The 13,741-nt window shown below is 38.7% G+C and overlaps 1 long non-coding RNA gene across 1 annotated transcript in view; it reads left to right on the top strand.

Moving 5' to 3' along the window:
- Positions 1-13,741, top strand: part of LOC144331918 (uncharacterized) — a 184,348-nt gene that overhangs the window by 63,371 nt on the left and 107,236 nt on the right. Inside the window, exon 2 of the long non-coding RNA XR_013399515.1 lies at positions 555-626. This is a non-coding gene — a long non-coding RNA (uncharacterized LOC144331918). The remainder of the gene's footprint in view (positions 1-554; positions 627-13,741) is intronic.

Raw genomic sequence — 13,741 nt, forward strand, 5'->3', positions numbered from 1 at the left:
GTACAAAAAGGCTATAGAAAATTAAATCAGATTCAACCCAAGAAGAGTATCTCAGGGCATTTACTAATTAAACTTTCAAAGGTCAAGGATAGGGAAAGGATCCTAAATACACCAAAAGAAAAGAAATAGATAACATACAATGCTCCAACACATCTGGCAGTAGACATTTCAGTGAAATCTTATAGGCCAAGAGAGAGTGGCATGATATATTTAAGGGGCATATGAAAAAACCTTTTGCCCTATAATAATATATCTGGTGAAATTATTCTTCAAATACGAAGAAGGAATAAAGACTTCCCCCGACAGACAAAAGCTGAGGGATTTTATCAACACCAGATGATAGGTTTTGGCTTTGTCCCCACCCAAATCTCATCTTGAATTGTAGCTCTGACAATTTCTATGTGTTGTGGGAGGGACCCAGTGGGAGGTAATTGAATCTGTGGGGGTGGGTCTTCCAGTGCTGTTCTTGCAATAGTAAATAAGTCTCATAGGATCTGATGGTTTTATAAGGAGTTTCCCCTTTCACTTGGTTCTCATTCTCTCTTTGCCTGCAGCCATGCAAGATGTGGCTTATATCCTCCTTGCCTTCTGCCATGATTGTGAGGCCTCCCGAGCCATGTGGAACTGTGAGTCAATTAAACCTGTTTTCTTTATACATTACCCAGTCTCAGGTATGTCTTTATTAGCATTGTGAGAACAAACTAATATAATAAATTGGTACCAAGAGTGGGATGCTGTTGTAAAGATACCTAAAAATGTGTAAGCGACTTTGGAGCTGGGTAACAGGGAGAGATTGGAACAGTTTGGAGGGCTCAGAAGAAGACAGGAAAATGTGGGAAAGTTTGCAGCTTCCTAGAGATTTGTTGAATGGCTTTGACCAAAATGCTGATAGTGATATGGACAATGAAATCCAGGCTGAGGTGGTCTCAGATCGAGATAAGGAACTTACTGGGAACTGGAATAAAGGTGAATCTTGCTATGTTTTAGCAAAGAGACTGGGGGCATTTTGCCCTGTTGTAGAGATCTGTGGAACTTTGAACTTCAGGGAGATGATTTAGGGTGTCTGGTGGAAAAAAATTCTAAGCAGTAAAGCATTCGAGAGGTGCTTTGGGTGCTGTTAAAAGCATGAGTTTTAAAAGGAAAACAGCATAAAAGTTTGGAAAATTTGCAGCCTGACAATGTGATAGGAAAGAAAAACCCATTTTCTCAAGAGAAATTGAAGCTGGCTGCAGAAATTTGTGTAAAGAGGAATCAAATGTTAATTGACAATACAATGGGAAAATGTCTCCAGGGCATGTCAGACACCTTTGGGGCAGCCTCTCCCATAATTGGCCCAGAGGCCTAGGAGGAAAAAATGGTTTTGTGGGCTGGGCCCTGGACCCCCTGCTGTGGGGAGCCTAGGGACTTGGTGCCCCGCATCCTAAACACTCTAGTTATGGCTGTTACAGCTAAAAGGGGCCAAGGTACAGGTCCGGTCATGGATTAAGAGGGTGTAAAGCCCAAGTCTTGGCAGCTTCTATGTGGTATTGAGTTTGTGGGTGTGCAGAAGTCAAGAATTGAAGTTTTGGATGGCCAGGTGTGATGGCTGATGCCTGTAATCTCAGGACTTTGGGAGGCCAAGGTGGGCAGGTAACCTGTGGTCAGGAGTTTGAGACCAGCCTGGCCAACATGGTAAAACTCCATCTCTCTCTTTCTCCATATATATATAATTATATATATATTTATATATTGATATTCATATATAAATGTATATTAATATATAGAGATATATATTATATATATGTAAAATATATAATTACCCAGGCATGGGGTTGCATGCCTGTAGTCCCCACTACTTGGGAGGTTGAGGCATGAGAATCACTTTAACCTAGAGGGTGGGGGTTACAGTGAGCCAAAATCATGCCACTGCACTCCAGGCTGGGTAACAGAGTGAGACTCTGTCTCAAAAAAAAAAAAAAAAAAAAAAAAAAATTGAGGATTGGGAACCTCCACCTAGATTTCAGAACGTGTATGGAAATGTTTGGCTGTCCAGGCAGAAGTTTGGTGCAGGCATGGGGCCCTCATGGAGAACAACAACTGCCAGGGCCATGCAGAAGGGAAATGTGCAGTTGGAGCCCCACAGAGAGTCCCCACTGGGCACTGCCTAGTGGAACTGTGAGAAGAAGGCCACTGTTCTCCAGTCCCCAGAACTGTAGCTCCACAAACAGCTTGCATCATGCACCTGGAGAAGCCACAAACACTCAATGCCAGCCCATGAAAGCAGCAAAGTCACAGAGGTGGAGCCTCCCATGACTGTGGGAACCCACCTCTTGTGTCTGCGTGACCTGGATGTGAGACATGGAGTCAAAGATCATTTTGGAGCTTTAAGATTTGACTGGCCTACTGGATTTTGGACTTGCTTGAGGCTTGTAGCACCTTTGTTTTGGCCAATTTCTCCCATTTAGAATGGCTGTATTTACCCAATACCTGTACTCCCATTGTATCTAGAAAGTAACTAAGTTGCTTTTGATTTTACAGGCTCATAGGCAGAAGGGACTTGCCTTGTCTCAGATGAGATTTTGGACTGTGGACTTTTGAGTTAATGCTGAAATGAGTTAAGACTTTGGGAGGCTGTTGGGAAGAAATGGTTGGTTTTGAAATGTGAGGACATGAGATTTGCAAGATGTCAGGGGCAGAATGATATGGTTTGGCTGTGTCCCAATCTCATCTTGAATTGTAGCTCCCACAGTTCCCACACATGTGAGGGACCTGGTGGGAGGTAATTGAATCATGGGGGCAGATATTTCCCATGCTATTCTCATGATAGTGAATAAGTCTCATGACGTTTGATGGTGTTTAAAGAAGTTTCCCATTTCACTTGACTCTCATTCTCCCTTTGTCTGCCACCATGTAAGATGTGGCTTTGCTTTTCCTTGCCTTCTGCCATGATTGTGAGGCCTCCCCAGCTATGTGGAACCAGTGAGTCAATTAAACCTCTATTCTTTATAAATTACTCTATCTTGGATATGTCTTTATTAGCAGTGCAGGAACAGTCTAATATACCAGAACTGTTCTACAATAAATGCTAAAGGGAGTACTTCAATCCGAAAGAAAAGGACATCAGTGAACAATAAGAAATCATCTGAAGGTACAAAACTCACTGTTACAGAAAGTACACAGAAAATCCAGCATATTACAACACTCTCACTGTGGTGTGCAACTTTTTTCTTAAGTAGAAAGATTAAACAATGAGCCAACAAAAAATAACCGCAACTTTTCAAGGCATAGACAGTATATAAGATACACATAGAAACAACAAAAGTGAAAAAGCAGGGGGACAAAGTTATGGTGTACAGTCTTTATTAATTTTCTTTTTGTTTGTTTATTTATGCAATGTTAACTTATTAGCCTAAAAAAATGGGTAAGAAGATAGTATTTTCAAGCCTCATAGTAACCTTAAACCAAAGAGCCACAATGAATACATAAAAAATAGAAAGCAAGAACCTAAATTGTGTCACCAGAGAAAATCGCCTTCACTGAAAGGAAGACAAAAAAGAAAGAAGAGAAGATCACAAAACAACCAGAAAACAAATAACAAAATGGCAGGAGTAAAGTTTTTACTTATCAATAATAACATCAAATCTAAATGGACTAAACTCTCCAAATAAAGCAGAGTGGCTGAATGGATAAAAAAAGATGGAATAATCTGTTGCCTACAAGAAACACTTAACAAGTAAATAGACTGAAGATAAAGGGATGGAAAAAATATTCCATGCTAATGGAAACAAACAAACCTAAAATCAGGAATAGCTACACTTAGACAAAATGGATTTTATTGACTCTAAGAGACACAAAGGTCACTATATAATGATAAAGGGTCACTTCAGCAAGAGGATATAACAATCGTATATATATTATGTATATTACATATATTATATATATTATGTATATATACACACACACTCCCAACACTGGAGCAACTAGATATATAAAGCAAATATTATTAGAGCTAAAGAGAGAAATAGGTTCCAATAAAATAATAGCTGGAGACTTCAACACCCCACTTTGAGCACTGGACAGATACTCCAGACAAAAAGCAACAAACATCAGACTTAATCTGTATGATAGTCCAAATGGACCTAATAGATATTTACTGAACATTTCATCCAACAGCTGAAGAATGCATATTCTTTTCCTAAGCACATGGATCATTCTCAAAGTAGACCATATGTTAGGTCAGAAAACAAGTCTTAAATCATTAAAATAATTGGAATAATATCAAGATACAATGTCTTCTCTGATCACAATAGAACTAAACTAGAAATCAATAATAGCAATTTTGGAAACAATGTAAATACATGTAAATTACCAATATGCTCCTGAATGACCAATGGGTCAATAAAGAAATTAAGAAGGAAATTGAAAAATTTCTTGAAACAAGTAATAAGAGAAACACAACATACCAAAATCTATGAGAAATGGCAAAAGTAGTACTAAGAGGGAAGTTTATAGCTGTAAGTGCCTATATCAAAAAAGAAAAAAAAAATTCAAATAAACGTCTTTAAGATGCACCTTTAAGAACTGGAAAAACAAGAGAAAACCAAACCCCATATTGGTAGAGGGAAAGAAATAATAAAGATTAAAGCAGAGATAAATGAAATTGAAATGAAGAAAACAATACAAAAAGTCAGTGAGACAAAAAGTTGTTTTTAAAGAAAGGTAAACAAAATTGACAAAACTTTAGATTAAGAAAAAAATAAAATTAGAGATAAAGACATTACAACTGATACTGCAGAAATTAAAAAAGGATCATTAGTGGCTACTATGAGCAATCATATGTCAATAAGTTAGAAAAATCTAGAAGAAATGGACAAATTCCTAGACACATGCAACCTACCAAGATTGAACCATGAAGAAATTTAAAACTTGAACAGACCAATAACAAGTAATGAGATTGAAGCCATAATAAAAATTCTCCCAGTAAAGTAAAGCCCAAGACCCGATGATTTCACTGATTAATTCTACCAGATGTTTAAAGAAGAACTAATATCAGTCTTACTCAAACTACTCTAAAATATAGAGGAGGGAATACTTTCCAATTCATTCTACAAGGCTGGTATTACCCTGATACCAAAGTCAGACAAAGATACATTGGGGAAAAAAAAAAACAAAAAACAAAAAAAACTACAGGCCAATATCTTTGAGGAAAATTGGTGCAAAAATTCTCAACAAAATAGTAGCAAGCCAAAATCAACAAAATATCATCATGACCAAGAGGGATTTATTCCTGGCATGCAAAGATAGTTCAACATAGCAAATTAATCAGTGTGAGAGATCATGTCAACAGAATAAAGGAAAAAATAATAATGATTTTAATTGATACTGAGGAATAATTTGATAAAGTTCAACATGATAAAAACCCTTGGAAAACTAGGTATGGAAGAAACACATTTCAGCATAATAAAAGCCATATATGACAGACCCATGGTCAGTGTCAAACTGAATGGGAAAAAACTGAAAGCCTTTCCTCTAAGATTTGGAACATGACAAAGATGCCCACTGTCACCACTGTTATTGGATACATTACTGGAAGTCCTAGCTAGAGTAATTAGGCAAGAGAATGAAATAACTGGCATTGAAATAGGAAAGAAAGAAGTCCAGTTATCCTTGTTTATAGATGATATAATAAATATTATATTCAGAAGAACCTAAAGACCCCACAAAAAAACTATTAGAACTGATAAATTCAGTAAAGTTACAGAATGCAAAATCAATGTACAAAAATCAGTAGCATTTCTGTATGCCAACAGTGAACAATCTGAAAAAAATAAAAATAATCCCATTTACAATAGCCACAAATAAAATACCTAGGAATTAACCAAAGAAGTCAATGATCTCTGCAGAGAAAACTATAAAATACTGATGAAAGAAATTGAAGAGAACACTAAAAAATGGAAAAATATTCAATTTTCATTGGTTGGAAGAATCAATATTGTTAAGATATTCTATGCTACCTAAAGCAATATGCAGAGTCAATGCAATTCCTATCAAAATACCAATGACATTCTTCATAGAAATAAAAAAAATTAAAAATGTTCATGGAACCACAAAAGGCTCCAAATAGTCAAAAGTATACTAAGCAAAAAGAACAAAACTTAGGAATCTCATTACCTTGCTTTAAGTTATACTGTAGAGCTATATAAAACAAAACAGCATGGTTACAGCATAATAACAGATAGACCAATGAAACAGAATGGGTAACCCAGAAGCAAATCCACACACCTACAGTGAAATTATTTTCAACAAAGGTGCCAAGAACATACACTGGGGAAAAGACAATCTCTTCAATAAATGATGTTGGGAAAATTGGATATCCATATGCAGAAGAATGAAACTAGACTCATATCTATAACTATATACAAAATGTAAAAATAGATTAAAGACTTAAATCTTTAAGATCTCATACTATGAAACTACTACAAGAAAACATTGAGGAAACCCTCCGGAACACTGGTCTGGGCAAGAATTTATTGAGTAATACCTTGCAAGCACAGACAACCAAAACAAAAATGGACAAATGGGACTAGAGTAAGTTAAAAATTTGCACAACAAAGGAAACAATCAGCAAAGTGAAGGATAACCCACAGGATGGGAGAAAATATTTGCAAACTACCCATCTGAGAAGAGATTTATAATGAGAATGTATAAGGAGCTCAAACAACTCTATAGGAAAATATCTAATAATGCTATCCAAAAATGGGCAAAATGTTTGAATTGACATTTCTCAAAAGAAGACATTCAAATAACAAACAGGCATATGAAAAGGTGCTCAACATCATTGATCATCAGAGAAATGCAAATCAAAACTCCAATGAGATATCTCATCCTAGTTAAAATGGCTTATATCCAAAAGATAGGCAATAACAAATGCTAGAGAGGATATGGAGAAAAGGGAACCCTTGTACACTGTTGGTAGGAATGTAAATTAGTACAACCACCATCGAGAACAGTTTAGAGTCTCCTCAAAAAACTAAAATTAGAGTTACCATATGATCCAGCAATCCCACTGCTGGATATATACCCAAAAGTAAGGAAATCAGTATATTAAGGAGATATCTGTACTCCCATGTTTGTTGCAGCACTACTCACAATAGCCAAAATTTGGAAGCAACCTAAGTGTTCTTCAGCAAATGAACAGATAAAGAAAATGTGGTACATACACACAATGGAGTACTATTCAGCCATAAGAATTAATGAGATCCTGTCATTTGCAACAACATGGATGGCACTGGAGGTCATTGTGCTAAGTGAAATAAGCCAGGCCCAGAAAGGCAAACACATGTTCTCACTTACTTATGGGATCTAAAAATCGAAGAAATTGAACACATGAAGATAGAGAGTAGAAGGATGGTTACCAGAGGATGAGATGGGGGTAGGAGGGGGAGAGGTAGGTGGGGTTGGTTAATGGGTACAAAAATGTAGTTAAAAATAATGAATATGAATGAGTTTGACAGCACAACAAAGTATAGTCAATAATAATTTAATTATACATTTAAAAATAACTAAAAGAGTGTAATTGAATTGTTTGTAACACAAAGAATAAATTCTTCAGGAGGATAGATACCCAATTTTACAAGATGTGATTATTACACATTGCAAGCCTGTGTCAAAACATCTCATGTATCCCATAAATATATACCCCTACCTAGGTACCCACCAAAAGTAAAATGAAAAATTAAAAAATATTTTATTGCTAAAACTAATACAACAATAAAAGCAATACAGTATAACAACTATTTACAGATAATTTACATGCATTAGCTATTGTAAGTAATCTAGAGATGATTTAAAGTATATGGGAGAATGCGCTTAAGTTATATGCAAATGCTACATTATTTTATATCAGGCACTAGAGCATCCTTAGATTTTGGTATCCTTGGGTGGTCCTGGAACTGATCTCCCAGTGTCTGTACTTCATTTCTCCTCTCCTAGTTTCTGTGATATTGTTGTATGTTTTACTTTACATTTGTTACAAATCTTAAATTTTAATTTATGAATGTCATTATTTCTCCTTTAAATAGTTTAATATTCTTTAAAGAGATTTAAATAATTAGGAACAAGTCTGTATATTTATCCACATAGTTTCCATTTTGGGCACCCTTCATTATTCCTTTGTGTAGAACCAGATTTCCATGTGATATCACTTTCTTTTTGCTTGAAGACTTTCTTTGAAATTTCTTATAGTGAAAATTCGATGATACATTCAGTTTTTGTATGTCTAAAAAAACTCAGCCTTCTTTTTCGAAAGATATTTGTACTAGGTGAAGAATTCTAGGATGAACTTTTTTCCTTTAAATTCTTTAAAGATGTTGTTCCACTCTCTTCTACCTTGCATTTGGCTTTTATTTTTTATTTTGTTGAGACGGGGTCTCACTCTGTTGCTCAGGCTGGAGTGCAGTGATATGATTATAGCTGAGTGCAGCCTCCAACTCCTGGGCTCAAGTGATCCTCCTGCCTTAGCCTCCTGAGTAGCTAGGACTACAGTGATGCACCATCACACCAGCTAATTAAAAAAAAAAAATTTTTTTTTTTTAAATAGAGATAGGGTCTTGCTATGTTGCCCAGGTTGGTCTTGAACTCCTGGCCTCAAGTGATCCTCCCATTTCGGCCTCCCAAAGTGCTGGGATTACAGGCATGAGCCACTGTGCCTGACCACTTGCATTGTTTTTCTGAGAAATCTGCTGTCATCCTTATCTTTGTTCTTCTGCATATAATGTGTTTTTCTTCTGATCACTTAAAACTTTCTCTTAGATTAGTTGGTTTAAGAAATTTGATGATCATAATGTGACTTGGTAAGGTTTTCTTCATGTTTTTGTGATTTTGGTTTGCTGAACTTTTTCAATCTGTAGGTATACAGTTTTCATCACATTAAGAAAGTTTTCTGTCATTATTTTTTCAAATCCCCCTTCTTTTTCAGAGACTTTAACCACATATATATTTTACCACTGGCAGTTATCTCACAGGTCACTGATGTTCTCTTTAGTTTTTTAGTTCTTTAACCTTTACTCCGACAATTTTGTGTAATTTCTACTGCTCTGCCTTCAAGTTCACTAATCTTTTCTTCTGCAGTTTCTAATCTGTCATTAATTCCATCTAGTGTATTTTTCATCACATTGTTTTCTATAAATTTAATTTGGCTTTAGAAAAAAGCCTTCTGTATATTTGCCAAAAATGTTTAATCTTTTCTCTAGTTTCTTATATATATATGGAATAGTATTATAATAACTGCTTTAATGTTCTTATCTATTTATTATCTATGTCAATTTTGGATCTGTTTTGACTGGCTGATATTTTCCTAACTATGGATCATATTCTTCCACTTCTTTGCCTGCATGTTAATTGTAGTTGAGTGCTAGACTTTGTGAATGTTATCTTTATGGGTGCTAGATATTTTTGTTTTCTTAAGTTTTGTTTTTGTTCTGGTACACAGTTAAATTATTTTGAAACAGTTTATCCCATTTCCTTTTCACATTTTTACATGAGACCACAAGAGCATTAAGTCTATGGTTAATTTTGTCCACAGATCAGGAAGACTTCTCTGAGTGCTCTACCTGGTACTTCCTGAATTATAAGATTTTCTGTACTTGTTGATGAGGTCAGGCATTATTCTCAGCCCTGAATTTTCTCTGGGGATTGTTCTGTTTAATGCTTTGGGGTAGTATTTTTCTTGGCCTCAGGTACATTCCTCATATGCATAGACTGATCGCTACTCAGTGGAATACTTACACTGTCATATTTGCCGAGTTCTCTTTCTGTTAAGCTCCCTCCTCTTTGGCACTCTGCCCTATGAACTCCAGCGGCCCGTGATTCCAAGCAGCTCTGTTTCTTCAACTTGGGGAGGCCAATGGGCTCTGGTTACATTCTCTTTTCCTTGAGCCTCAGCCTGGAAACTCTCCATGCGGTAATCTGGGGCAACTGTGGGGCTCATCTTGTTCATTTTTCATCTCTCATAAACCATTATCTTTCATTGTCTGATGTCCAATGACTTAAAAAAAATTAAAAAATATTTTGTGTTGTTTTTAAAATTATTCCAGGCCTAAGAATAAATCCAGTTCCTGTTACTCCATAATGACCAGAATGTGTAATTGTTACTGCTGTTTTTTCCTTTAAAAAACACCTTTATTGAGATGACTGATCCAATTAAACTCAGGCTCATTTGCAGGGGTAGTTTTTGAGGTCAGTGTTTGAGGTTTCCTTTGAACCCAAGAGGTCTGTTTTTAGCTGTGTCCTTTCCTGGTTCTCTCTGATAAACTAGCTGGCCTATGGTCTAGTTTATATCTCTAGTGAACTTACCAGTTTCCTCTCAATTACTTTTATGCCCAAGCTCTATTGTTTTGAGAGTCCCCTTAATGTTGAACTTCATACTCATTTGCAAATAAAGCCAGTTCATTCAGGATGGGCTTTAGAGCTCTCTCTGTCCTGCCTTTCTTCTTGGGGAAATGTTTCAGGAGTTTTTGGCTGTGGCTCTGGGGCTGGGTGGGGACCGTGGTAGGTAGCTACTTTCTGAGTGACACCCCTGCTTTAGGAGGTGGGTGCTTGTTGGAGGGTCTATGGTATTCCCGCTTGCTTCTCATAGCATGCAGCCTGTACTTTACAAATGAGTTGGGTGAGGGTGCCACTATTTTCAGTGTGTTGAACCCAAGGCAGGGCTTTTGTCCCACAAGTAGTGGCTGAGCAAAAGAAGAGAGCCTCAACCAATTACTACAGTCACCTGGAATTTAGTCTCTGCAACAGGTAGCTGGGGTGGGAAGAAAAATGCTGATGGATTTTCCTTCCTGGGAAAATACCATAGCCCTTGGCTGAGAGCTGGGTGGAGACAGTGCTGTGTTCTTGGATGCGCCCACCTGGAGTGGAGTTTCTGTCACATTTTCCTGGCAGTGGGAGGAATGGAGCAGATCATGGTTGAAATGCCACAGACCCTCCCAGTTCTTGACAAGTTTTAATAGATTTTCTTGAATTAAACATTTTTTTATTTGCTGTATGCCCTGAAGCCATTTCTAGAGACTTTAAATAAATATATCTTAAATATTTTATACACATACACAATTTGCCCATTCTGGAAGTGGACCCCCCCTGTCGCCACCCCCAGGAGGTTTTCAACACTCTAGATGTGGATGCCCAGCTGACTGCTCACTCTGTGTCCCACTGTAAGAAGACTCGAGGATGGAGGCACCAGTCAGTCAACCCTCCTAGCTTCTTTTCAAATTAAAGCAACTTTTTCTCTAGCCACGCCTTGATTCATAGGCTAAAACCCTTGTTACTTGGATTTGACTTTTTTGAGCCTTTTTGGAGCATGCACAGTCTAGTTGAGCCCTGATGCAACCAAGTAGTTGTTCAGTTCTCTTCTGGGGTCGGATTCACACACTCATCAGAGAAAGCGACGAGAGACCTGGGAAACAAATTATTTGTACATGCAGGCCTTCTCCCTGCATTTCCGCCACCTGGTGGGCAACTTTTACACGGACTACCGTGACTCTGGATTATATTTGGTGGTCTCTGGCACCCTCCGGTGATGAGGTATTTTAGCCATGTGTGTTGTGGTAGTTTGACCAGATTTCATTTTTGATGAGGTGACACACTTGGTCACGGAGGGACTGGAATAGTCAACCTGCACCCATGTCCACAGACTGTTGGCTAGCATTTCTCCGGTGGTGAGTCTGGTTTGGCCTCGTGAGAACGTGCAAGATGTGTGCATCCCTGGGTCTCTGTTCAGTGTTCTTTCCAGGTCTCGGGCACCTATCTCGGCAGATCTTGGTGGCAATCATGAAGGATATCCTGGGGGTATCACAACATGGTCCTCTCCCAGTTTTGCTAGCCAGCAGTGAGGAGACCAAGAGGCTGCTTTCGGGTCTTGTTTTTATAACTAGACCTTCAAAGGACATAAAGCATCTGCATTCCTGCTTTGTGGGTTTCGGTTCACCCCAGATCTTTTTCTTCATCCCCCTGAGCAGTGGGGGGTTACCTTAACAATTTGGATCCAGTTATTCTCAGCAGCTAATGTCCTCCCAGCAGAGAGGGCAGACACTAGGACTGTCCCATTGTGGATGTCCCTCTAGCTCAACCATCTTCTGGCTGCCAGACCAGATTGTCTGACTTTGTTACCCAAGGGCTGAAAGGGTTATTGTCCTTGTGGCCAGTTGGAAGCTCATGATCTTTGATTCCTGAGCTGTATTCTATCATCCATTTAGCATGATAATAGTGATCAGTCCAAGGACTCCAGTTCCTTATATTACTTGCGAAGGATCATTTAGAAAAAAAATTCACCCTTCTTAGCAGTAGTTTGTCCTGGAATGTCGGTTTTATTAATAATTACTGTGGGTTACACCTCCCCTGCCTTCTCACCTTCCTTGAGGTTTCCCACATGAAAACCCCTAACACTGACTGAGGGATGGTCAGATTTTTAAAAATGTGACATTGGGGTTTTGAGGACTGGAGTTCATGTCCATCTTGTGCGAGGCCATCCCTGAAGTCAGAAGTTTTCCACTCTGAACCATCATTAGAGGAGTCATCACTATGGTGACATGACGGGTTTTCTCTCTGTGAACTTGGAGATGGGGAAATATTTGAAAAGATAGAGAGCTGAGTGTCCATCCTCACTCTGGTCATACGATGTCTATAGGGGAGCAAAGGCTAAAAGGAAAATTGGTTTTCTCTTTGCTATGCAGTGCACGAGCTTTTGGACACATGGCTGTCCTGTCACTTTTTACTGGAGGTAGGCCCGAGGCATTTGCAGGAGTGTATTTATTTGGCCCTGAGCTGTGACACGTTCTGGGTCCACCAGAAATTCTTGATTTCTTTTATACCCTGCTGGGCGGGCTTCTCTGGGGTAGTTATTCGAGGATTAAATCTCATGAATCCTTGTGGGCTTTGTAGTCCACATTGCTCATTGGAGAGGAGAGAGCATCTGCATCCATTCTTGCTCACCCACCACCTGTGAAATGGCCATTCCAAAGAAAGCTGCCTGTGTTCTCACTGGCTGATATCTATCCCCATTTTAACCCAATTTAGATGGGAGTGACTGGCATTTAAGGTTTGGTCACAAGCTTGCCTTCTGCAGTTCCCTGTGGCAGCTGACTGCATTCTGCAAGATTCAATGCCTGAAGGCTTCATTTGACTTCATTTGATTGAAGGTCAATCATAGTAAGAGTTTGGAGATGATCTCCATTTCCATGCCATCTTTTGATGCTGAGATATTGGGTCAATCAGGGTAGACTCAGGAGGCAGACCACACCGATAATTTGAACAGGGAATTTTTCAGAGTTGTTAAACTATAAAGAGTGGTGAACTCATGAAAAGGATAAAGCACAACTGTACACAATTCATGAGTAGCAGTTTCAGAAAGCAGCTACCGACTCGTGTGGAGGGAAGCCAGCCAGAGAAGGAGCTAAGAGCTTGGGTGTGGGACCCCAGGCAAGGCTGAGATTCAGACTTTTCCAGGAGACCATGGTTTTGCCATGACCTGTAGCCTGCCAGAGGCCGACATTTGCCAGAGAGTGTGAGCAGAAGCTGGTCTGTGGAAGGGGCCTATCATTGCCCAGGGGCGTGTGGGTGGGCTGGCGCAAGACTGGAGGATCAGCCTCAGGGTGGAAAGGCAATTGCCTGAGGATGCAGCAGGAGCTTGTCTGTAGAAGCAGCAGTCATGTTTGCATTGATAATCTTTTTCCACATTGCCCTTTTAGGGATCTGGAAAGTGGAGTCCTGG

The sequence above is a fragment of the Macaca mulatta genome, chromosome 10, assembly GCF_049350105.2.
Source record: "Macaca mulatta isolate MMU2019108-1 chromosome 10, T2T-MMU8v2.0, whole genome shotgun sequence".
In the NCBI taxonomy this organism is placed as follows: domain Eukaryota; kingdom Metazoa; phylum Chordata; class Mammalia; order Primates; family Cercopithecidae; genus Macaca; species Macaca mulatta.